This window comes from Macrobrachium rosenbergii, chromosome 21 (genome assembly GCF_040412425.1).
Source record: "Macrobrachium rosenbergii isolate ZJJX-2024 chromosome 21, ASM4041242v1, whole genome shotgun sequence".
NCBI classification, from domain to species: Eukaryota; Metazoa; Arthropoda; class Malacostraca; order Decapoda; family Palaemonidae; genus Macrobrachium; species Macrobrachium rosenbergii.
Genome location: NC_089761.1, coordinates 26,553,144 through 26,578,971, shown reverse-complemented (window position 1 = coordinate 26,578,971; position 25,828 = coordinate 26,553,144). Strand labels below are relative to the sequence as shown.

The window sequence follows — 25,828 nt, the reverse complement described above, 5'->3', positions numbered from 1 at the left end:
AAGAAACCATGCCATTTTCTATTTCAAGTCTCATCGAGGCCTCAGACCAATACCTTTCATATATTCAACTCTAAAAAAAACTCGCTTTAACTACCTTACAAAAACTTTAAAATCTCTCAAGGACTTAGTTTTAGCTCCAAAACCATTCTGCTACGGCAGAAACTCAACGACGATTATGTTTAAGCAGGTTGAAAAACACATTGCAAACATTACCGTTATGAATTTTTTATTACAATCTCACAAAAGATTGTCCCACTCCACCTACACCTCTTCAGAATCTTACAAACCTGTTTCATACATCTGACTGCCCACTGCAATGTATACCACTCAACTGGAACGAGTACTGGCAATCCAAGACAATAATTGGTAAGTGTGCTCCCAGCACTTTCTATCTAATCACTTCATGGCAAGCTGGCAAATATATCTTAAGTACTGAATAACTTCGGATACTCTGTTTCTGCTTGTGCTATCCAGACCAACATCCTACGGAAAAAAGACAAATCGTTAGATAAGGCAGCTGCTAAGGCAATGTATCCTTCCATACATGGTACACTGACAAATTTAAAAGTTAAATTAGTTTCCGAAAAAGTTATGTTGAAATATTGGTTTAAAGATTCGTGCAATACAGATTCATAAAGTTTATGGTATCCTAAACAAAGTTTATGGTGTCCTAAACTAGTTAATTTTAACCCAAGCACATTTTGATACTTAACCTACCACTAACTCATACCATCCAAAAGTTTTAAACAAGTGAAAAAAAGTTATGCAGATTTTAATTAGCAAGATTTAATTAGTAAGATTTAGTTATGAATCAATAGTTATGAATCAATAGTTATGAATCAATAGTTATGAATCAATAGTTATGAATCAATTTTTAACTAGCAAGATTTAACGTTAAGAATCCATAGGCATGAAAATTTTAAATGGCAATATTCTAAGTTATGAATCAATAGTTATGAATCAATAGTTATGAAAATTTTAAATGGCAATATCAATAGTTATGAATCAATAGTTATGAATCAATAGTTATGAATCAATAGTTATGAATCAATAGTTATGAATCAATAGTTATGAATCAATAGTTATGCAGGTTTTAACTAATAAGATTTTAAGTTGTGAAAAAAAGTTATGAAAAGTTATACTAAAAATTAAGTTATGAATCAAGAGTTATGAAGACTAACGGTAATATTGTAACTAAACTTTTAAACTGAATGATTACCTAAACAGCACATGATGGAAGGTACATATACCACAACTTTAAATAACCAAACTAAGGTTCCTCTTACCATGTAGTTAAAAAGTTTTTGTTAGTAAATTTTTTTGGTGCAAGCCCCCCTCTGACGTACGGTAGACAAAGTCTACCGTACGCCAGAGGAAACTCCCACTCAGGGCTCCGCCCCTGAAGGGGGAGGATTAGCTTGCACCGTGTTAGTTCATTTTGAGTGTTTTATACTAAAAGAGGAGTGCCCCTTACCTGGTAATTCTGAAGGAAAAATAGTTACCAAAGGTGTTCCAGAAGGGGAGTTGTGCCAATTATTGTTGTTAAGTCTTGACAGCAGAGTCTTGACAGCAGAGTCTTGACAGCAGTGTCTTGACAGCAGTGTCTTGACAGCAGAAACCTGTAAAACAGAATCACCATGGTAAAAATCTCCAAGGAACATTAAGAAGCCAAACTGTATATTAGACAAAAGAAAGCAATTATAAAAAAGATTTCAGAAAAGTGTAACGTTACAAGTAAACCTAGAAAATGAAGCTTCACACGCAACGAACTCTGAATAATAATATGCCAAAACTAACTCTTAAGAACATAGCAGTAACGGAACAAATAAAAAGTACTTGAACGAAAACAAGTAAACGAGCTTCAAAAATATCGAAGACTGCACAGCATCCTCACCAACAACGAACAACGAACGACGAACGGCGTAGAGGTACGACAGGAACCCGCGAAAACTAATGCCCAACCAAAAGAGTTCTTTCAACTCATCACAACACAATTCCAACCGGCGACTGGAGCACCCGACCTCCGGTTGCGCCGAAGAAAGGCTGGTACTTCTGCGTTCAGGGAATAGTCGTTCGGTGAAAGTACCCTTTCGTAAAACAAGAACCCTTGAGCAATTCGGCCATCGAACGGTAGAAGGCTTTCCCTGCCCAAAATATTATTATTTGTTGGTGGTTATATTAGAATGGTAATGCACACCCCATTCGATGTAGATTACTATGTCAGTAAATTTATAATAAATATATGAATAATTACCTGCCCAAACTAAACTATTGTTTCGACGCTAAACGTCAATATAACGCTGCTTAATTGTTAAACGAAATGTCAGTAGAATACTGCAGGGTGACGGAATGAATTTAAAAATATCCGAATTAAAGCAAGATCATAAAAATCTTACTTAACTGTTAAACTAAAAGTGATTAGAATCCTACACAATGAAAGACTGAATTTAAACATAAAAACCAAAACATCGTAAAAAAAAAATTATCCAAAATAAAACACGTTCATAAAAACGCTACTTAACTGTCAAACTAAACGTCAATAGAATCCTACAGAATGAGGGAATGGATTTAAATATCAAAAATCAAAACATCATTAAGAAAAAAACGTCAAAATTCATCAGAAATCCGCAAACATACCTTTTAGGAAGGCGAGGCAAATACGCACTATCCATATTTGCATTAATGCAATAAAGGGACGTATGATCCAGAAAAAAAAAGGGTTAACCACTCTCGTCGACGTAACGATAATGTTAGTTCACTGAATGAAATACAAACAGGCATTAATAAAGGCAAATGAACGCGTAAGGATCATACATAATGTGCGAGAGGACATTACCGAATGCATGAAACCCAACACAGCTCAAAGGGGAGAGTCTCGGGTAATTGTCTGGCATTGGGAAATTATGCACTGAAAAGCTTGGGGCTTTAGTACCTTGAAAGCACAAGATTGCGTGCAAAGATGGGGCGAATTGCTCAGTGTATGTGTGTGTATGTCTGTGTGTGTGCTTGCGTGTATGTGAGTATATGTGTGTGCGTGCTTGTGTGTGTGTGAGTATGTCTGTGTGTGTGCTTGCGTGTATGTGAGTATGTATGTGTGCGTGCTTGCGTGTATGCGTGAGTGTGTAAGCTGGGGGCGGGAGAGGTCGACGAACTGTTTGATGAACAATTGTGTTGTGGATATTTTCTGCACAGGAGATTCACCTACTATTTAGTATGTTGACGTTTGAATGTGACAGTGATAAGCAACTTTGTTGGGTTGTTTTTTTTTTTATTAAAACAACCTCTTTAATATTAACATAAGTTAGAAATCGAGGGTACTGCAACACATGCCCATTAGTACCTATATTACATTTTCAAGTAATTTGCTCGTGAGTGAGATAGCAGAGTTTACTCATTATTCTGGCCTTTTGACAGACTGCTTTTGATACAAAATAGTAAAAAGTTTCCTTTAAACATCAATCAATTAAAACATTACGTCATAGGTTTTATTTCTGAATTATGATCGTTATCGTTTTTGTCGAATACGTAGTTACCACAGAATGCCAAATTATGCGTTCGTAATTCGACCTGTTATAGCTGTGGCGATTTGGAAGCAATAAGGAGGAACGAGGGTGAAAAATTAAGTATACCTTAGTTTAACCAGACCACTGAGCTGGTTAACAGCTCTCCTAGGGCTGGCCCGAAGGATCAGATTTATATTACGTGGCTAGGAACCAGCTGGTTACCTAGCAACGGGACCTACAGCTTATTGTGGAATCCGAACCACATTACAACGAGAAATGAATTTCTATCACCAGAAATAAATTTCTCTAATTCTTGGAGAGAGGGTGAAGGGTTTGAGGAGTACGAGAGGAGGGGGAGGAGGAGGAAGGTAGGGGGTTGAGGGAAGGGTACAGAAAGGTAAAGAGAGGTAGAAAAGTAGTATGGAATGGAGGAGGGGTATAGCAAGGAAAATAAGAAAGGGAGACAAAGAATGAAAGGAAGGAGAGGAAGGACAAAAGAATGAGAGAGAGAGAAAATTACCCCCGAAATAGCTCATGAGGTTCAAACCATGATATTGACCTTTTCTCCAAGAGACAGGAGAAGCTAAAAAAAAAAAAAAAAGAAAGGCCATTTGTCTGTTGACCTTGTGTAAACACACATGATTAATATTTGCAAAGGCATACTCAGGTAATGGCATTATTGATTGCAATACCTGTCATGACGCAAGTGGTAATGATGCCGGGTAAAAAAAAAAAAAGAGAGAAGGTAAGAAATATTGCACATAATATTTGCAAGAATAAATTGCGCCGGCCCCATCATTACCATCACAATAAAGCAGGTTATAATGCTATCGTGATTTAAAGGCTATTAGCGCGGGCCATAATTAGCGAAACACTACAAGGAGTGGCAGTAAAAGCGGTTGTCAAATGAAACGGGGAAATTACGGCGATAACGGCAGTAACTCTTCAAACATGCGCTCCCTGTAATAATAATCGCTCCGAATATACTTTGCAATAACCTTTGAGAATAGCTTGTACTTACGCTCCTGTTGTGATAATAGTGCAAAATATAATATGTTTTGTGATAACCTTTGAGAATATAATGTACCTTTGCTTAGGGTTCCTCTGTATATCGTCTGAATATACTTGCAAATAACCTTGAGAATAGTTTGTACTTTATTACTCCTGTTGTGATAATAGTGCAAAATATATGTTTTGTAATAACCTTTGAGAATATACGTACTTGTGCTTAGGTTCCTGTAATAATCGTCTGAAATATACTTTGCGGTAACCTTTGAGAATAGATGTAGTTTGTATACGTACGCTCCTGTTACGATAACAGTGCAAAATATATATTTTGTGATAACCTTTGAGAATATACGTAGTTGTCCTTAGATTCCTGTAATAATCGTCCGAAATATACTTTGCGGTAACCCTTGAGAATAGACGTAGTTTGTACTTACGTTCCTGTTAGGATAATAGTGCAAAATACAATACATTTTGTGATAACCTTTGAGAATATACGTACTTGGGCTTAGGTTCCTGTAATAATCGTCCGAAATATACTTTGCAATAACCTTTGAGAATATACGGAGTTTGTATTTATGCTCCAGTATTTATAGTTCGAAATATACGTTGCAATAACCTTTGAGAATAGACGTAGTTTGTACTTACGCTCCTGTAAATGATAATCCGAAATATACTTTGCAACACTCTTCGAACATACGTTCTTGTAATTACGCTCCTGTGATAATCGTTCGGAATACACTTTGCAATAAACTTAAGAATATACGTAGTTTGAGATGTAATAACTGTTCTAAGTATACTGTGAAAAACCTTTTAGAATATACGCACTTGTACTTATGCTCGAGTAATAACAGTTAGAGAAATGCGTTGCAATAACCTTTGAGAATATAAGTACTTATGATAATGATAGCTTGTAATACACCTTGCAATAACCTTTCAGAATATACTTACTGGTACTAACGCTCCCGTGTTAACAGCTCGAAATATATTTTGCAATAACCTTTGGGAATATACTTACCCGTACTTAGGCTCCTGTAATAATTCTTCGAAATATACTTTGCAATAACCTTTGAAAATATACTTACCTGTACTTAGGCTTCTGTAATAATAGATCGAAATATACTTTGCAATAACCTTTGAAAATATACGTACTTTACACTGTTTCAACATTTTTGACGTTCGAAAATTTCACAAAACCAGACATTTTTTTTTTAATTTAAGGCCTTACTCTCCCCACGGCTACCATCACCCCTACCCACAAGCCGTTAACATCCTATGACCCTCCCCTCCCACCCCTCCCCCTGTCCTTATAGAACGTAGCACATATCTTCGTTGTTTACGACTGCTATTTAGTAGCATTTTGCTTTTGCGCAGTGTGATTTATGTCGGCCGCTCATTTCCACTGATTTATGCGTTCGGTGTCATTACGACCAAGTGCTCCATTTTCTCTTTTTCAGTCTCTCATTAAATCATCTCTCTCTCTCTCTCTCTCTCTCTCTCTCTCTCTCCGTGTGTGCTCTGACATTAGTATACTTTGGGTAACCTATAACGTCTCTCTCTCTCTCTCTCTATGTTTTGACACTAGTTTACTTTGGGCAACCTATAACGTCTCTCTCTCTCTCTCTCTCTCTCTCTCTCTGTTTTCTTACACTATAATTTGGGCAAACTAGAACCTCTCTCTCTGTTATCATCAGCATACTTTGGCCAAACTATAACCCCTCTCTCTCTCTCTCTCTCTCTCTCTCTCTCTCTCTCTCTCTTCTTGTCTGTCTGTCTGTCTCTCTCTCTCTCTCTCTCTCTCTCTCTCTCTCTCTCTCTCTCTCTCTCTCTCTCGTTTAGAACTCTTTTTTTAATTTTTTAATTTCGAATCCCTTTCCGCAGTGGAAATCATTAAAGCATTCGAAGCAGCAGTTCAATTTGGGATTCATTTGCATAAAATATATCGGCAAATTATACACATTGCAAAGACGAATGTCTTATTTCACTAACAAACGACTGGAAATTAAGGTTCTGCTTCTGTGGCCCCCGTAAATCAGGAAATGATTGACATACATCGATAAATATGAGAAAGTTATTACGGCTCTGAATATCTGAGGAGTTCGGGCCGCTGAGGTTATTTGACGAACGAACACACAGACACATTCCGTTGGCCATGAGCATTGGTCTGGAAAGATCAAGGGAGCACTCTCAACACAGACAGCCTGACAGACAGACAGACAGTTATACAGCCTGACAGATAGACAGAAAGATAGACAGACTGACAGACAGACATAAAGATAGACAGACTGACAGATAGACAGCCTGACAGACACACAGAAAGACAGACAGACAGAGAAACAAAGACAGACAGACAGGTAGACAGTCTGGCAAACAGACAGACTGACAGACAGACAAATAGACAGACTGGCAGTTAGACAGCCTGATAGACAGATAGATAGACAGCCTGACAGACAGAAGACAGATAGACAGCCTGACAGACAGACAGACAGACAGACAGACAGACAAACAAACAAACAAACAGACAGACAGGCAGACAAACAGACTGACAGATAGACAGCTTGACAGACAGACAGACATACAGCGTACCTTTCATATTAAAGGATTGCTAATAATAATTAAGAATGAAAAATATGATCGACATGAATACCAGAGATTCCAGTAACCTCAGGAAATGGCACAAAGGAAATTAAAAGCCGAATAATCTTGTAAATGAGAAGATATGATGAAGAGATGTATAGGACACACCCTCCTTAGTGATCATAATTTTATCATATTGATTCATGATCGCAATAAAATCTACTTGAAGACCAGAGAGTCAAGTCAGCTCAGGAATTACGAGAAATTGAATTAAACAAACCTGATAATCTTGTGAATGAAAAACGATTATGAAAAAACGCAAAGAACACACATCCTCATCGATGGTCATAATTTTGCTCATAATAATTCATGGTCATAAAAAGATCAACTTGAAGTTCATTCTCAGGAACTGAGAGATAGTTAATTAAAAAACCGATTACTCATGTAGATTTAAGACGACGATCAAAAGCATATAGAACGAACGCACCTTTCTTTGTGGTCATTTTGGTCATAATAATTTGTGGTCATAATGAGCTCGATCTGAAGTTCAGCCAGTCTAATAACCTCAGCACCTCGGGAATTAAGAGACAGTAAATGAAACGCACTGAATAATGATGAAAAGACGTAAAGAAAGAGCTGTTTTCTGTGGTCATAATTTGACCATAATAATTCATGGTCATTAAAAGATCAACTTGAAGTTCAGCGGGTCTAATAACCTCAGAACCTCATGATGAAAAGACATATAAAAGACACCTTCATTTGTGGTCATAATTTGACCATAATAATTATTCGTCACAATAAGATCAACTTGAAACTCGGAACCTCATAACACACCATCCTCCGTGGTCATAATTTGATCATAATAACTCATGGTCATAATAAGATATATAATTTATAATCATAATAGTTCATGGTCATAAAAAGATCAGCTTGAAGTTCAGCCTTTCTAATAACCACAGAACCTCACGATGAAATGTATAGAACACACCCTCCTCCGTGGTCATAATTTGATCATATTGATTCATGGTCATAATAAGATATATATAATTTATAATCATAATAGTTCATGGTCATAAAAAGATCAGCTTGAAGTTCAGCCATTCTAATAACCACAGAACCTCATGATGAAGAAATGAATAGAACACACCCTCCTCCGTGGTCATAATTTGATCATATTGATTCATGGTCGCACACGGCCATTCATCTGTTCGGCAGTTGCCATTACAAATTCTCTTTATATTGCCGCGCGCCTTAACACTTCGGACGCTGCCATGTTTGGACATTCCCCGGACGAGCAAAATTTCAAGCAGTATACCTGAAGCATACGTGTAAGTCTCTCCCTTTCCTAGGAATTGATGATCATTTATAGTCGAGGTTCACCTGGTTCGTCGATTGATGAAGCAAGGCATCGCCGTTCGTTTTTTCTCCCTTCTTCTTCTTCTTCTTCTTCTTCTTCTTCTTCTTCTTCTATGACCGAATTGGCTTCTCTCGTCTCTTAAGTATGAAACATGTGCTAGCATTTGTTTGGATGAATTCGTACATAATTGTAGCCTAATACTTAAAAGTTATTAAAATTCCTGTATGTACACATATGAAAAAAAACTCTATCAAATGATTTGCTTAACTTTGTATTAGTTATTAGTGCTATTGAGATCATATGTAATATTGTATATTACATATATACAGATACTGTTATTTTTATAATAAAAGATAAAAAAAAGCATGAAATCATTAGCCTGAGGACAAAATCCGACAGTGTTTACCGAATAGCAAAATTGATTAAATAGTAATGGTATATTGACTGTCAGCTCTCTCTCTCTCTCTCTCTCTCTCTCTCTCTCTCTCTCTCTCTCTCTCTCTCTCTCTCTCTCTCTGTGTGTTTCTGTGTGAGTGTGTGTCTGTGTTGTTCCAAGCCAATATGCTGAAAAAGAAAAAAACTTAAAACCGATTTGGATCTGACGCCTGTGTTTAGCGAGAAGCAAAATTATTTAAATGTTCTTGTTAAAAGCAGCTGTTTTTTTTTTTTGTCGGTTATTCCCAACGAGCGCTGAATAAGAGAACATTTTAAAACGTAATCACCAAGGCCAAAAAATCAGATAAGTGGACCTTGGCGTTATTTGAGAATGACATAGCGCCAAGAAAGAGTCAAGCAGTCAGTCCATATTCTTACTATATACAGTACAACGCATTACGTATCAACATATTTATTTGTTCTTGTGTGTGAAATATAGATAGTCTATATAATAAACGTCACATTCAACTGTCACAACAACTGAAACGACAAAGTGTAAAGCAACACAAGTCTTGATATATTTCTAGAACGATGTTAATTGCATCATTACCTAAATATTGACGTCAATTTTAATGGAACAGATGTAATGCCCTCTAGATAACAGCTTCAGTGTTTTACTTTTATTATATAAACCTCTCAAAGAAGATTGAAGAAAGCGGGCGGAGAAAGATTGGAAAATGAAAGGTGAAAGAGTTATGACACACACACACACATATATATATATATATATATATATATATATATATATATATATATATATATATATATATATATATATATAAAAGATAGATAGGTAGGTAGATAGACAGTTAGATGGATGTATATAAATATGTATGTATGTATGTATATGCATATGTATATATATGTATATTATATGTATATATATGATATAAAAATATTTACCTGAACACAGAGGTGTATGATTCCACCATACAAATCATTGCTTTTATGCACGTATGTGCGTATGTCTGTATGCAAACTATGTACGAAACGGCAACCCCCTTTCCTTCAGAATCACACACACAAAAAACAAAAAACAAAAAAAAAAAGGGATAGAGAAACGGACAAAACGAAAACATTTGTAAATGCGCGAGGCATTTAATCTGCCTGACTTATACAGCTCCACACGCTTATCATGGATGACGCGTGATGCTTAATACCTGCTTATAATGGACATCCGACGTCCTGTGACATCGTAAGTCAGAAGGCGATGCTCCATATTCGGCAGGACACGGCATATAATGAGTTACAGAAAACTGAGAGGTGTACCTAATGTGTCTTGCTGGGGACGGTCTTCTGTTGTGGCATCTCACTGTCATACGAAGAGGGGAAGGTTCGTAACTTAGGATACGAATAGTATATGTACTGATGGAAGAGGCTAAATGAAAGAAGAATAGGAGACAAAGACTCGCAGTTAAAGATACAAATACATATATAGTCATGGAAGAGGCTAAATGAAAGAAGAATACAGTAAGGAATAAGAAGAACCATTTTTTTTTTATATACGGACAATCATGCAAATTTTTAGAAGAAAGTATCTCTCGAGTACATAAAAAAAGGAATTTTTTTGGATATTTATATGTAGTCAAAGGAAAGGCTAAATGAAAAAAAATACAGTAAGGAATAAGAGCAATATCTTATGCACAGATAATCAAATATACGGAAGATATTTAGAAGAAAATCAGTCTTGAGTACATAAAAAAAATTTGGGGGCCCTTCCTAGATAACTAAGTATAGGCTTATGAGAAAATGTGTAGCTTGGAAGTTTTAGGAATTAGGAGGAGAGGATGGCCTAGCAAGTGTTAAACAGATGGAGAGGAAGAACCTCAATATCCAGGAAGAACGAGAGTGTTTATAAGAAAATGGCACTGGTTATGGGGAGGGGCGGGGGCGGTGGCTGATGAGTTGTTGATAAGCCATCTGCGTAACTTTTGAACCTTGCAGAGCAAAATTTCTACAGGAAGGTGTTCAACCACTATTCAGCTTAAAGTATGAATAGATTAGTGACCGCTGTAATAGATATATATATATATATATATATATATATATATATATATATATATATATATATATATATATATATATATATATATAGTTCACTCTAACGGAGGTGACATCAGGGGAGTTAACGCCTTCCGGTCTCAGCTGGTCTTTTGGGATGAGGTTGCTAGCCCGATGCCCTTCCCCGAACCTCCACCAAAGGCTGGTACCCATTCACAGCGTGGGCTAAGGTCGACTTATATAAGGCAGGCTGTGATCGACTGACATGACGAATGCAAGCCCATGCACGTATTGTGAAGTACAAACGTGAGGAAAAGAACGAGAAATTACTTCAGCTGAGTAAGAGGTTTTTAGAAAATACTGTTGTAAGATTAAACATCAGGAACCTGCCTTGCGTTTTAGTAGTATGTGAGTAAGCGTGCAGTGTAATTGTGTTTATTAAGTATCCACAGACGAGTGTACGTCAACCTTTGATAAACATTGGCAATAAAAACGAGAAGCCTGATATATCACATTTTACATATGCTGCAACCAGGAGGAGAGAAAGATTATAAGAGATATGCCAAAACTCACTTCGGTTTCCCAAAAACGAGAGAGAGAGAGAGAGAGAGAGAGAGAGAGAGAGAGAGAGAATTCGCCCTCAAAGTGATCTGACTGCAGACAGTTTGACAGCCTGATCTCATTCCCGTTTTGGGCTGATATCATTCGGTTCGCTGGACAACAACTTTTGGAGTTATAGACCATTTGATAACGATAACGAACACGGCTAGAATGAGAACCGTATTTTGTTTAAGAAAACTTCAACTTATTGGGCACGCTGAACACGGAAGGGATTAATAATCATCCCCTCCAAGGCCGTGTGATGCAAAGGGCCTCTGTGAAATTCCACCAATTACGTCTTTTCTGCTCTTTATCTTTCACAAATCTCCACTCATCACCAGCTTGCTATCTTATATTTCTCATCCATATAGGTCTAGGTATACCAATTTTTCTGGGGCCCGCAAGAGCCCAGATGACTCTAGGGATTAAATATGCAAAAATATAAGAAAATAGAAAGTACAAAAGAAAAGAATTTACGTTTGAATACAACACTCGCCAGGTCTCAGTGCCAACGCATGCTCTATATCTAACATGCACACGCGCGCACGCGCAAGTAGCGCACCTCCATGAACTCGTTCTGCACAAGGTCCAGTGACCTCGGGGTGCGGGGGGGCACCAAGTTCGCCTGGTCCACCGACTAAGTAAGAAAGACACCATTATCATTTATCTCTTTCCACCGTACCCGAATCGGTCTATCATCGCTCAAGTGCTCGCAACCTTTGGAATTTATGTAAAGCTTTTATTCTTTGTTCGGATACATTACCATCAAGTACCGGCCGTTAATCATGCTTACTTCAGGGGTCACCGCACTGAACCGGATTTCTTTGTGAATCAAGATGTTCAACTGTCATCCACTGGCCCTTGCCCTTGTATCCTCCCCTCCACCCTTCCCCTCTCCCCCTCCTACCAATCCCAGGCAGCCTGGGTACACCCCCCCTACCCCAATCCATCTAATGTCCCGCCTCGTGATCTCGGATAAATGCAAGAAATAAAAGACAAATTTTACACATTTTAAGGATGTGAAGAATGACTTTTGTCTAGTGATGGTGTTTAAGGTACTTAGGGTTCAAGCGTTTTATAAACAGAATATCAAAGAATATGTTTAACAACCACTTTTATACAACGTCCATATGACGTTTCATACATGCACCATTATGTGTATATACATTGTGTATGCTTGACTATATCTATGGCTGTATAATTCAAAGTGACTCAGAGTATTTTATGTATTAAAATGAGAAGTAATAATCTCGAAATAACGACTTCATTCCTTTTTTTTTTTAAATTTAGGATATATTGTTCATAATTTGTCATCAATCCTAAATGAGACGCTTTCGTTGACTGACAGAATGACATCTCGCATGGTTGCATCGTCGTAATGTGCAGTTCGAGATTTTTAAAAGTTAAATTAACAGTTGATATGTAACCGCATGCAGTTTGAGTTACAATTACAAAATTACGTGTCGGCGCCTGGAACAGATGTTGACTAACGGACGGACAGACAGACAGAATTGTTCCGTAGATCTTATAATAAGGGTCCTTAAAAAGGTGGATGAATTCTAATTTGAATTTATACTAGTCACAGAATACCATAAATTTAAAAAGGAACGCAATATGGAATAGGTAGTCGTCCATCCAGCGATTTCTATAAGGCTTCCACATTTGCCTAAATGATATAACGTATCTCTCTCTCTCTCTCTCTCTCTCTCTCTCTCTCTCTCTCTTCTCTTTCAAAACACACATACGAATACATAGGAGTCTTCTCTCTCTCTCTCTCTCTCTCTCTCTCTCTTCTTCTATATATATATATATATATATATATATATATATATATATATATATATATACTGTATATATATAATATATATATATATATATATATATATATATATATATATATATATATATATATCACAAAAATCCCAGACATCTTGGTCTACGATCCAGATTCATTTCTCTCTCTCTCTCTCTCTCTCTCTCTCTCTCTCTCTCTCTCTCTCTCTCTCTCTCATCCGCGGATACAATCTCCTGATTATTGTACATTACCGTGTGTTTGTTATGAGGTGGTAATGGGAGGTTAGGAGGCCCACCGCGGTTGAATAATGTCGGCCACGCTGCTTATAAATCATCCCGAATAGTCGTGTTGGGAGTTGCCGTAGGAGTGATAATCTGGAACTCGACCATGAATTGTCATTACGGCCTGGTTTGTTAACAGCACTTTTCCTCTCTCTCTCTCTCTCGCTCTCTCTCTCTCTCTCTAGTTCGCACACACACACAACTAGAAAAACGATTTAGGTGCTACTACTGTTGATGACCTGGAGTGAGGACTCTCTCTCTCTCTCTCTCTCTCTCTCTCTCTCTCTCTCTCTCTCTCACACACACAAACACACACATACACACACACACAACTATAAAAACGATTTAGATGCTGCTATTGTTGATGAGCTGAAGTGAGGAATCTCTCGCTGCTCTCTCCCTCTCTCTCTCTCTCTCTCTTAGACACACACGCCTAAAAAGACAATTTAGATACAATTGTTGATGAGCTGAAGTGAGGAATTTCTCTCTCTCTCTCTCTCTCTCTCTCTCTCTCTCTCTCTCTCTCACACACACACACACACACACACACAAACACACACATGAACACACGCCCAAGGAGATTTAGATACAGCAGCTGATGACCTCGTATGAGGAATTTCTCTCTCTCTCTCTCTCTCTCTCTCTCTTACACCAAAAAGGCGATTTAGATACTAATGTTTATGACCTGAAGTAGGCAATTTCTCTCTCTCTCTCTCTCTCTCTCTCTCTCTCTCTCTCTCTCTCCCTTTTAAACATACACCCACACATAAACACACATTTCACACACTCCCAAGAAGATTTAGATAAGCAGCTGATGACCTCGCATAAGGAATTTCTCTCTCTCACTCTCTCTTACACACACACTCAAAAAGACAATTCAGATACAGCTATTGATGACCTCGTATGGGGAATTTCTCTCTCTCTCTCTCTCTCTCTCCCTCTCTCTCTCTCTCTCTCTCTCTCTCTCTCTCTCTCTCTCTCACACACACACACACACACACGGCCGCCCCCCAAAAATTCAGATACTACAGTTGATGACCTGGAGTGAGGAACTTCTCTTTCTCTCTCCCTCTCTCTCTCTCTCATTGTACATAGCAGCTGATTAGAATAGCAAGTGAAAATTGTTACATATAGGAAATGTTCAAGTGCTGGCATATGCCTTCCTGGAATGGAAAGTAATGTGACTCCAGGTTTCATTATGCAGTTTCTTCGTACAGAAGAGAGAGAGAGAGAGAGAGAGAGAGAGATCAGTGTCCAGAGTTTTTTCTTTCTTTTCTTGAGAGAGAGAGAGAGAGAGAGAGAGAGAGAGAGAGAGAGAGAGAGAGAGAGAGAGATCAGTGTCCAAAGTTTTTTTATGCGATAGTAGTACGCTTCAACCATTACTCACTTCATTATTATTATTATTATTATTATTATTATTATTATTATTATTATTATTATTATTATTATTATTATTATTATTATTATCATAAATTCCCATAAACAGGATAAAATGCTATTAACTTGTTAGGAAAGCTCCCAATAACCAGATTTCCATAACAAAAAAAAAAAAAAAAAAACCAGACGCAAGACAAAAATCGGACTGATAAATGAGCAAAGAAGAGTTAAGGTAAATAAAATTGACGCAGATGAGTATGGTGATTTCTTTCAACATCAACGCTGCCGGAAGGCTGTTTCATGATGCTATGGCATTCGAGTACAACGCACTAACCCTCTAAAGAAGCACAATGCTAAAAGTCGACGGGTTAAGTTCCCAAATATGACAAAGGTTGTGGAAGGTGATAAAATAAGATGCCTCATGACGACGATGGTCTGAACTGTAAAGAACATAACAGCGCGCATTTTATACATACGTATTTGCATTCATGTATACATAATGTTATAAACAATCATATGATATACAGCAGGCCATATATATCTATTTACACACACGCACACACACACACACACACACACACACACACACACACACACATATATATATATATATATATATATATATATATATATATATATAGTATACTCGTATATATATGTGTGTGTGTGTTTGTGTGTGTGTAAATTGATGTATAAAGCCTGCTGTATATCATGGGATTGCCTATACCTTTATGTATACTTGAATGCAAGTACGTATGTATAAAATGCGCACTATGTTATGCGTTTGTTTGTGTGTGTGTGTGTTTGCAGGGTAAGTACAAATTATCATCATAATCACCATTGTGTTATTACAAATCAAGTCATTCATCTTGTAACGAGAGAGACAGATTGATTGATTGTAAGCTATCTTGCGTCACGACTAACAGGGCCGCCTGTCGCCGCAAGACGAGACAGAGAGAGCGGTTTTTATTTACAGCGATTTTGCATGAAAGACAAGTTCGCAAAATATATGCGAGGATGTGTCTTATTTAAGTTTATTTTTCATCTGAAAATTACTTAGAAATAACTAGATGTAATTTCTCCTTTTAAGGTAATTCAATCATGCATTCTCTATGTTAGTGCGCCCGGTACTTTCATGTTCTTTTTTCAAAATGATGATTTCTTGACCCGTAAAGGTACAAAATCAGAATTATGGATTTTGTTCCTTTTGAAGTTATTTGATATATCCGCGTTTTGACAGTTTCATGATAATGTAACTGTTTTTGCTGTCATTAAGTTTCCCTTCTCTTTGTTATAACTTCGTTTACAATAAATTCTACAAAACTAATGCCTCGTAAGGAGGTGGTGCCGTCAATGCACCTCATGCGGTGTACTGCAGACATTACTTAAGGTTCTTTGCACCGTGCTTTCGGGCCCTAGCTGGAATCCCTTTCGTTCCTTTTACTGTACCTCCTTTCATATTCTCTTTCCTCCATCTTACTTTCCACCCTCTCCTAACAACTGATTCACAGTGCAACTTAGAGGTTTTCCTCCTGTTACACCTTGCTAACCTTTTACTGCCAATTTCCGTTTCAGCGCTGAATGACCTCATAGGTCCAAGCGCTTGGCTGTTGGCCTAAATTCTGTATTCAGTTCAATTCAATACAAAACTAACTCCCCAATCACGCAGAAATAGACTACATGCAGAACATATTTCTTTATCATAACCTGTGTACATCTGTTCCCTGACAATGCAGCAATGCCGCAGTTATCTATCTTTTTTTTTTTTGTTCTAAATCCCTCTCTCAATGCCGGAGGTAGATGACGCGACATCTGATATCATCAGGTGGCAGAAATAACTTTTATTGCCTTTGTCATTTACGAAGCTATAGGCCATTGACTAGCAGCTTATAGGAGGTTGAGATCTGTTGCAGCTGATGAAGATAGCAGTGATAGAACCACCGCAAGGGGTGGGGGAGCAGAGAGAGAGAGAGAGAGAGAGAGAGAGAGAGAGAGAGAGAGAGAGAGAGAGAGAGAGAGAGAGGTAATAATATATATATATATATATATATATATATATATATATATATATATATATATATAAAGAGAGAGAGAGAGAGAGAGATAAAATAAAAGAAATACAGAAAGAGGGCAGAGAGAGACACAAAATAAAAGGAATAAAAGGAGAAGAAGAGACATAAAAAATAAGAGAGAGAGAAAAAAAAATAAAAGAAACAGAGAACGTTAGGGGGAGGGGGAGAGGGTGAGAGAGAAATATAGAAAAAATAAGAGAGAGAGAGAGAGAGATAAAATAAAAGAAACAGAACGTTAGAGAGAGAGAGAGAGAGAGAGAGAGAGAGAGAGAGAGGTGGGGCTTACGAACAGTAAGCTAATACCGTTGCAACTTCAGTAATTACACAGCAAATGCTTCAGAGAAAAAGCAGAGCATTTACAGAGCAATGGAATTCCTACCTATTACAGAGACGGATAAGATCTTTAGGACCAGCAACACGTCATATAATTGCGCGAAGGGGAAGTGACGCACAGCCGAAAGCACTGGTTATTTAGAGCTACAAAAAAAGAAAAAAAAATACTAATGATAACAACTAAAAATAAAAACAATAAAACTTCTTAAAAAAGAGGATAACCTATAAATATACTTCTGGTATCAGGAAATGTAATGTCATTACCAGATCGTTGGTGAATTGAAAATGGTTTCTTTTTAGAACGCTGGTGTACGGGATGGTAGATCATCAATACACAGCGATGTATATACATTAGATATTTCCACTTATAACGAAAACCATACTGTATTCGTTGTAGTGCACATGTAGTGTAATTTTCCGCATTTGTTATGGTATGTATTTGTCTTTTTGAATTTTGAAACTATACTTTGAAATCAAATTCAGAACGCTGTTATGTTCACGACGACCAGTATTTTTGCTAAAGCGTTTGTATAGCCTTGGTTTTCAAATCTTTTATTAAAATTCACAGAATTATTTCACTATCTCCCAAAGTTCTATTTGTAAAGACACTAAGACCAAGAACTACGACAGTGTACATTCAGAAAATAAGAAATAAGTTTTGTATAAAGTGCAAGCATTATATATATATATATATATATATATATATATATATATATATATATATATATATATATATATATATATATATATATATATATATATATATATATATATGTGTGTGTGTGTGTGTATATATATACTGTATATATGTACATATATATATATACACACACACACATATATATATATATATATATATATATACATATATATTTATATATATGAATATATATATATATATATATATATATATATATATATATATATATATATATATATATATATATATATTACAACTATATTATCAGCTCACCCACAAAGGAAGCCAAATGATAAAGATCTTCCCTTCACGCTCCTCCGGCGTAGCCGAGAGAGAGAGAGAGAGAGAGAGAGAGAGAGAGAGAGAGAGAGAGAGAAAACGCAAGTCACATTAATATTCCGAGCCTCCCCGACGAGAAGCTTCAGTCTGCGAGACTTCAAGATCTTAATTGCTGCTTCATCTTATCAGCGCAGACATCGATGTGCCAAGAGTTTACTCAGCGGTTTCATGTAACGCTTACGGTCTTTGGAGACATAATACATTATCAAAAGATGGAAGAAAAACAGGAGGTTTTAATTAAACTGTCGAGACAAGTTAGCCAGCTCTCTCTCTCTCTCTCTCTCTCTCTCCTTCCTTTTTTTGGTCGTGCATCTGGCAACGTCAGACGGCAGCTCCGAATGTAACCTCTCGGAGAGAAATTGATTAGGAAAATGTTAAACGAATCTCGCGCGATCGCTTTGGGAGCCGCGGGAACAAAAACCCATATTATCAATTAGCCAGCCAAAACCTTTCCATCATTTAGGTGTAAATAAATGATCGAATGGGCTTGGAATCCTGTTCGGGGGTAAATGTCAGATAATATACCTGTTTCGGTAACTTCTTTTTCTTCCTTCTTAATTTCCGAATACTTCGTCGAGGTAGGAATTATTGCCTTATTGCAATGTCTCTCTTTTTCTCTTTCATTCTGAGATATCTCTCCGATCTCGACAGATTTTCTTATGAGTGGTCATTGGATCTGAAGGGCAAAGTATTGAGAGAGAGAGAGAGAGAGAGAGAGAGAGAGAGGAGAGAGAGAGAGAGAGAGAGAATTTAGGCCAAAAGCCAAGCTCTGTGACCCGTGAGGTCACTCAACGCTGAAACGGAAACTAACCGTAAAAAATTCTGAAAGATGCAACAGGAGGAAAATCTTGCGATTGCAATATGAATCAGTTGTCAGGAGATGGTGGAATGTAGGATGGAGGAAAGAGAATATGAACGGTTGTACGATAAAGGGAATGAAAGGGGGTGCAGCAAGGGGCCTAGGGGACGCTGCAAAGAACCTAAGTAATGTCTACAGCGCACCGCATGAGGTGCGCTGACGGCACAAACCCCCGTATGTTTCATGGTTATATGTTCATACAAAACCTGCTGAGCTATGACTGTCCAGTTATATATTTCTATTATTCATTTTTAGAATTTTTGCTTGTAACAGTTCTGCTTCACAGGATGTTGTCATGAAGCTAATGATCATAATAAAACCAAAACAATCACCTGATACCTAATTACATTGTACGTGCATGTTATCTGAATCATTCAAACAAATGTTTGTCAACACAGACATAAAACGCCACAAATTAAACTGTCTCCTTAATAAATCAAAGACATTTCCAACCCACAAACTTCTTCATTAATTGGTTATCTTGACATTTACAGCCAGCAATTAATGTTTCACCGATAAGGAAAATAAAAAAAAAAATAAAATAAAATAAATCATGGTTAGATCTGTCTCGCTCACCCCAGCCAGACTCGGGCGTCAATTGGCTTAGGTAACGCCTATAATCAAGTAATTTCACCTGAAACGAACAATGCCAAATATGCAGTTTAATTCGATACAGGCCATTCTGAACTAGGCTCAGTTACAACAGCGACTCGCAGCAGCGTTGCCAAAGAATCCTAAGGCTAGGGAGGGAGTTTTCAGTCTCGGTCGTAGGGGGAGTTTGAAGCAGCGTTGCCAAAGAATCCTAAGTCTAGGGAGGGAGTTTTCAGTCTCGGTCGTAGGGGGTGAGTTTGAAGAATTTTACCCTAGACGTTTAGGGATTTTTCCCTGCATCTCCTACCCCTACATATTCGGAGATTCAGCAGATTGGTTTGCTTCTTCTTCTATGGCAAAAATGCCTCGGGATGCAGGGAAATCTGCGGAAATTTAGGGAAATTTGGGTAAATTTCCTGTCATTTGCATCGAGGGCGTTCATAGCCGCACTGCAAGGTTCAAGCTCCGCCGGTCGTAAAAACTTGAGCTGTTAAGTCAAGCCGTGGTTTTGCTGTTATTCCCGTTACTGCTGCTGCTGTTCATGCCGTTTTTTGCTGTTCAACACAGCTGCTGCTGCTGCTGCTGTTGGGAGACGGACGCTGGCTGCACCGCACATTCTTGTGCATCTTTTAACATTAACTGCGACCTCGGTGTAATTTAAATTAACGAGCCTGTCTCGTTGAATTTCCAAACGCATCTCTGATGTTTAATGTTAATTGCGTCACACGTGTTGTGGTGCAAAGTAAAAAAAAAAGTTTTGTTTTTCTTTTTTCTATTTTATTTTCGCAAATTTTCCTTTATTGCAACCTGTTCATTTCTATCTTTTCGATATGACTGAACAGGGTCAAATAATGGTGATCAGTTTCAGCTTAGAAATTACTTGTTGAGATCCATCAGCGTTGTTACAAGGATGAAAATACATGAAAGAAAGCAATAGATATTGGGAGAGACAGATAGATAGACTGAGAGAGAAAGAGGGGTGAGGGAGAGGGGTGGGGAAGAGATAGACTGAAATAAAGATATAATTGTATATTATGTATATATATGTGTGGATATATATAGATATATATCTATATATATATACATTATCATATATATATATATATATATATATATATATATATATATATATATATATATATATATATATATATATATATAACCAATAATCGAACAACAAGCATGCAAAATCAGCAGAGAAAAACCATGAAAAATATCATAGGAGGAGAAGAACCGATTGATTTAAAATATATATATAAAAAAAAAGTCCCGGATGCCCGCGAGGCCATTAGATTAGGATGCACCAAGCAGGTCTTGATTGAATGGCACGTCGCCCTGACACGAAGTTCTGACACCTGGAACACCTTTGGCTAATCGTTCATGTGCTGGGTAGACTTTAGTTGTCTTTTGCTTGCTGTTGAAACGCGTACATGCGCACACACACACACACACACACATGAATGTGTAAATATATATATATATATATATATATATATATATATATATATATATATATATATATATACATATACATATATATACATGTGTATATATATGTATATATATATATATATTTAGGATACATATATATATATATATATATATATATATATATATGAATGAATTTTATCACATCACTGTGTGGTTTAATGCGTATGTCACTGTAGTCCTGAGTTCTGCCTTTCGTGGTTCGAGCCCACGAGACGACGAAAACTTATTATCAACTAAAAAAATTCCCCTTCGGCCAACATATATATGATATAAATATATTATTTTCCGAGTGTAGAGCGAATTGATATTAATGGATATTTAGCTAAATGCTTATATATATATATATATATATATATATATATATATATATATATATATATATATATATATATATATATATATATTTATATATGTATCTATCTATCTATCTATCTATCTATCTATCTATCTATCTATCTATATATATATATATATATATATATATAATATATATATATATATATATATATATAATATAAAGTTAAGAAGTCTGGATGGAATGGACAGAGAAGGTGGGAAAGGTTGACAGGAAACAGCGACCTCATATGGAAATGGGCAAAGCTGAAGAAGAAGAAGAAGAAGAAGAAGATATACAATATAAAATACATCTTATGAGCGATTATCCCGGACATGACAACTTCCACGAATAAATGTCAAAACCGTATTTCTATATATCATAAATTTGCGTTCGAAACTTTACTGTTATTGAACAGTAAACAAAAACAAAAAATAATAAAAAAAAAAATCGAGTAGCATCGTCTCCCTGCACCGTAGGGCAGCCATCATTGTTGATTCTAGCTTAGTATATAACGAAGTGCAAATAAACTCATTTGAATATTTATTATTGCGATGTAGATCAAAGACAAATATATAATTAAATCTGAAGGGCTCTGCTCGGACCGGAGTGGACCGGACTGTTTCTGTTGATGTTTTTGTTGTAATTATTTTAATTTTAGGATTTTTTTTTATCTTTTGATATATTTAGAACGAATTAATGAATATAGAGTGCTTTTATTCTGTTATTTCATTAATATATACATTGTTGCGTCTCTTAATACAAATAAGAAATTTTAGGTGTTTTATATCTCAGAGTTAGTAGGTTCATCCTATAGATTTTCGGGATCGAAAGATGTAGGGAAGCAAAGCCCCCCCCAAAAGACACTTTAATTCTCCACCCCCCTCTTCTTCCCCACTCCCTTCCCACCCACTGCAGCTGGTAAGAATTGTCGTCTACGATGCCTTTGGTAATTTTATGATTCAGGCCTTTTTTTTCTTTTTTTTTTTTTGTGAATGCTAAATTCATCTTATTGACTTCGGAACCGTAAGGTGAAGTGGTGTGTCAAGCCCGAAAATTGAGCTTTAACGCCCCCCCCCCAAACCCCCGCATCTTTCAAACCACCTATCCAAAACCACCAACAAGCACCGGTGAGGACCCTGTCATGTTAAGGCTGCAGGCGAAGGCGCCACCCGCCAGAGGCATTACGAAGGGAAAGAGAGAGCTCTTCTCCCTCGCCCTCGTAAAAGGACCTCGGAGGAACGCTTCAGCTCCAGGATGTAGAAAGGGGGCGATTGGATATGCGCTCTTAAGCGGCGTATTTGTAGTCCGTAACGAAGGCGGCGTTTTCATTCTCAGTCCGGTTCCGTCCCTTTGATGTTCGCCGCCCTCTGCGATAAATAGAATATTCCGTCCTTGTTAATCGGATGCTGATGAAAATCGCAATCTGATCGGATGCAATTCTTATCACACGGTCGCGGCGCATCTAAATTATCCCGAATGACGTTCGGAAAACCGACACGGCCGCTGAATGTAGACTGCTCTCAAGTGAGTCACTGTTTAGACTTCAGGTCTTTTTATGGGAGGAAGGCAGCAACAGTATGTAGGGTGCGTATCTGAGCATGTGTTGTTCGACAAAAGTATGTATATGTGTGTGTGTGTGTGCGCATGTTGGCGGATGTGAGGGTCTGGGGTGCATATTACCACGTAGGTGGCATTTACAAAGGGATGTATCTACCATACGCCGTTCAGTAATTCAACGTTTCTTGCGATGTAATAGTAATGTCATAGTTTTCCCACGGGCGTAATGGGCGTGTGATAGCAATCCATTAGCCCAAACTACATACAATTTTCGATATTCGTCTCAATTTCGAAATCACCCGAGCAACTTTATGCAGGACGCCCCCAGATAATAATTTTCCACGGCCCTCGAGCTGTTGTGGTTTATGGCGATGTAGAAACAATAAAATTGTTGTTTATTTTGCAAATTTTCTTTGAGCAAAATTTATCTTATTAGTTTTCTAAAATCGTTTTATTAGTTTTTCGAGCATGCGTTATGATGCTTGATGAATATAGATTATAGAATTTAGGCCAAAGGCAAAGCACTGGGGCCTATGAGGCCATTCAGAGCTGAAACGGAAATTGACAGTAAAAGGTTTGAAAGGAATAACAGGAGGAGAACCTCGCAGTTGCACTACGAATCAATTGTTAGGAGAGGGTGGAAATTAAGATGGAAGAAAGAGAATATGAAAGGAGGCACAGTAAAAGGAACGAAAGGGGTTGCAGCTAAGGGCTGAAGGCACGCTGCAAAGAATCTTAAGTAATGCCTACAGTGCACCGCATGAGGTGCACTATCCCCCCACCTACGGGGGACGTGATGTTAGTTGACCGTCCCATTCGTGTCCAGGTCTCTCTCTTTGATAACCTGTGCTAAGGTTGTCGAGACCAATTCCGAGGCAATTGAATTTTTACTGTTGTACGTGTCAAACTTTAAAGTGGGCAAAATTGCCTCAAACATGCTTGTCGTTTTTTATCGTAAAATTAATATATTTGGGTCATTTGGATTAAGTTATGCATCCTGTTACTTGTGGGAACAAACGTGGGGGGAGTACTGAAATGTTCGTGACTTGCTGTTTACTCCACAGCAATGTTTTAATAAATGTATATATATATATATATATATATATATATATATATATATATATGTGTATGTATGTATATATATATATATCACTTACACAATTATCTGTGCATTAATGCAATTACCGACAGACCTCACTGAAACTGGATGGTATCTAGCGGAGATATTTTTATTCAATAAAACTTAAAAGTTTTCCAGGGCTAACAGTCCAGTCGTCATTCGGAGGATACTTGACTGTTAGTCCTGGAAAGTTTGTAACTTTTGGAGGTCTTGTCAGTATATATATATATATATATATATATATATATATATATATATATATATATGTGTGTGTGTGTGTGTGTGTGTGTGTATGCGCGTGTGTGTGTGTGTGTGTGTGTTTGTATGTAATGACTCACTGGGTGTTTTTGAATCAAAGCATCGAATTAAACACTTGACTATTAGCATGCTTATCCAAAAATCATAGATGATTGTACGGGGTGTATCAGCCCTTATTGAACGGAAGGCATATTTGCATATGCATATATACACATACATACATACAAGCATACACACACACAATATACTGTATATATATATATATATATATATATATATATATATATATGTATATATATATGTATATATATATATATATATATATACATATATATATATATATATATATATATATATATGTATGTATATATATATATATATATATATATATATATATATATATATATATATATTATTGTGCCTGTGTTTGCAGAGCCAGCATTATAATGCTTATACGTCGATCTTCATATCGCATTATTTAATCTAGCAGTTTAAAAATTCAGTGTACACCACTAGCAAATGTGTATCTGTTACTGTTAACTTTTGACACTGTTGGTGCATTGTTATTCAGGCAACGTTCTGCCTCTTCACATGACGTACAGTTTGATCTCATGTGCTCAACTGCATACAATAATAAAATATTTTCTGATGCTATCTCTCCCCAGCCCCATATTGCCTAATCAACAAAACCCTCTACCGGCTTTTATAAACATTGTCATGATGACGATTGTTAAAATTTGCTAGTATTGATTTTTAAATCGTAGCTTCTCTTTTCGCTTTATATGAAGGTAATTATAATTTGGGTGGTTTTAACTATATGTTAATGATAACATATTATTGTCTAATTTTAAATAACACAAGGCAGGGAATGAAACTGGTGCCTGACTTGTCCCTGATATGGTGTTGACTTAATCAGAGCGGTGTCAGTCAAGCATAGGCACATATTAATTCTCTCTCTCTCTCTCTCTTCTATATATATATATATATATATATATATAAACAAACACGCTCAAAATCATTACCCTTATCCTCCATAATATGAAGTATAGCATTTTTCTTTTTTTTTTATAATAAAATAAGTCGAGTAACTACAAACTAAACCTTCTCTCTCTCTCTCTCTCTCTCTCTAAATAACCACACTATAAATCATCACCTTTATCGCCCTCCATGATAAGAAATATGGAATTTGTAATTTTCCATAATGAATTCAGTCAAGCAAGTGTGAACTAAACCTCTCTCT

The 25,828-nt window shown here is 36.8% G+C and overlaps 1 long non-coding RNA gene across 2 annotated transcripts in view; it reads right to left on the bottom strand.

The window, feature by feature from the left end:
• Positions 1-204: 204 nt before the first annotated feature.
• LOC136849573 (uncharacterized) overlaps positions 205-25,828 on the bottom strand; it is a 91,832-nt gene continuing 66,208 nt past the window's right edge. The window contains exons 1-3 of one of the 2 annotated variants that reach the window (XR_010856315.1): positions 1,895-2,233; positions 1,475-1,619; positions 205-483 (exon numbers count right to left, since the gene is read on the bottom strand). This is a non-coding gene — a long non-coding RNA (uncharacterized lncRNA). Of the gene's footprint in view, positions 484-1,474; positions 1,620-1,894; positions 2,234-25,828 lie in introns of those variants that run through there. The other variant, XR_010856314.1, reaches the window with a different exon arrangement.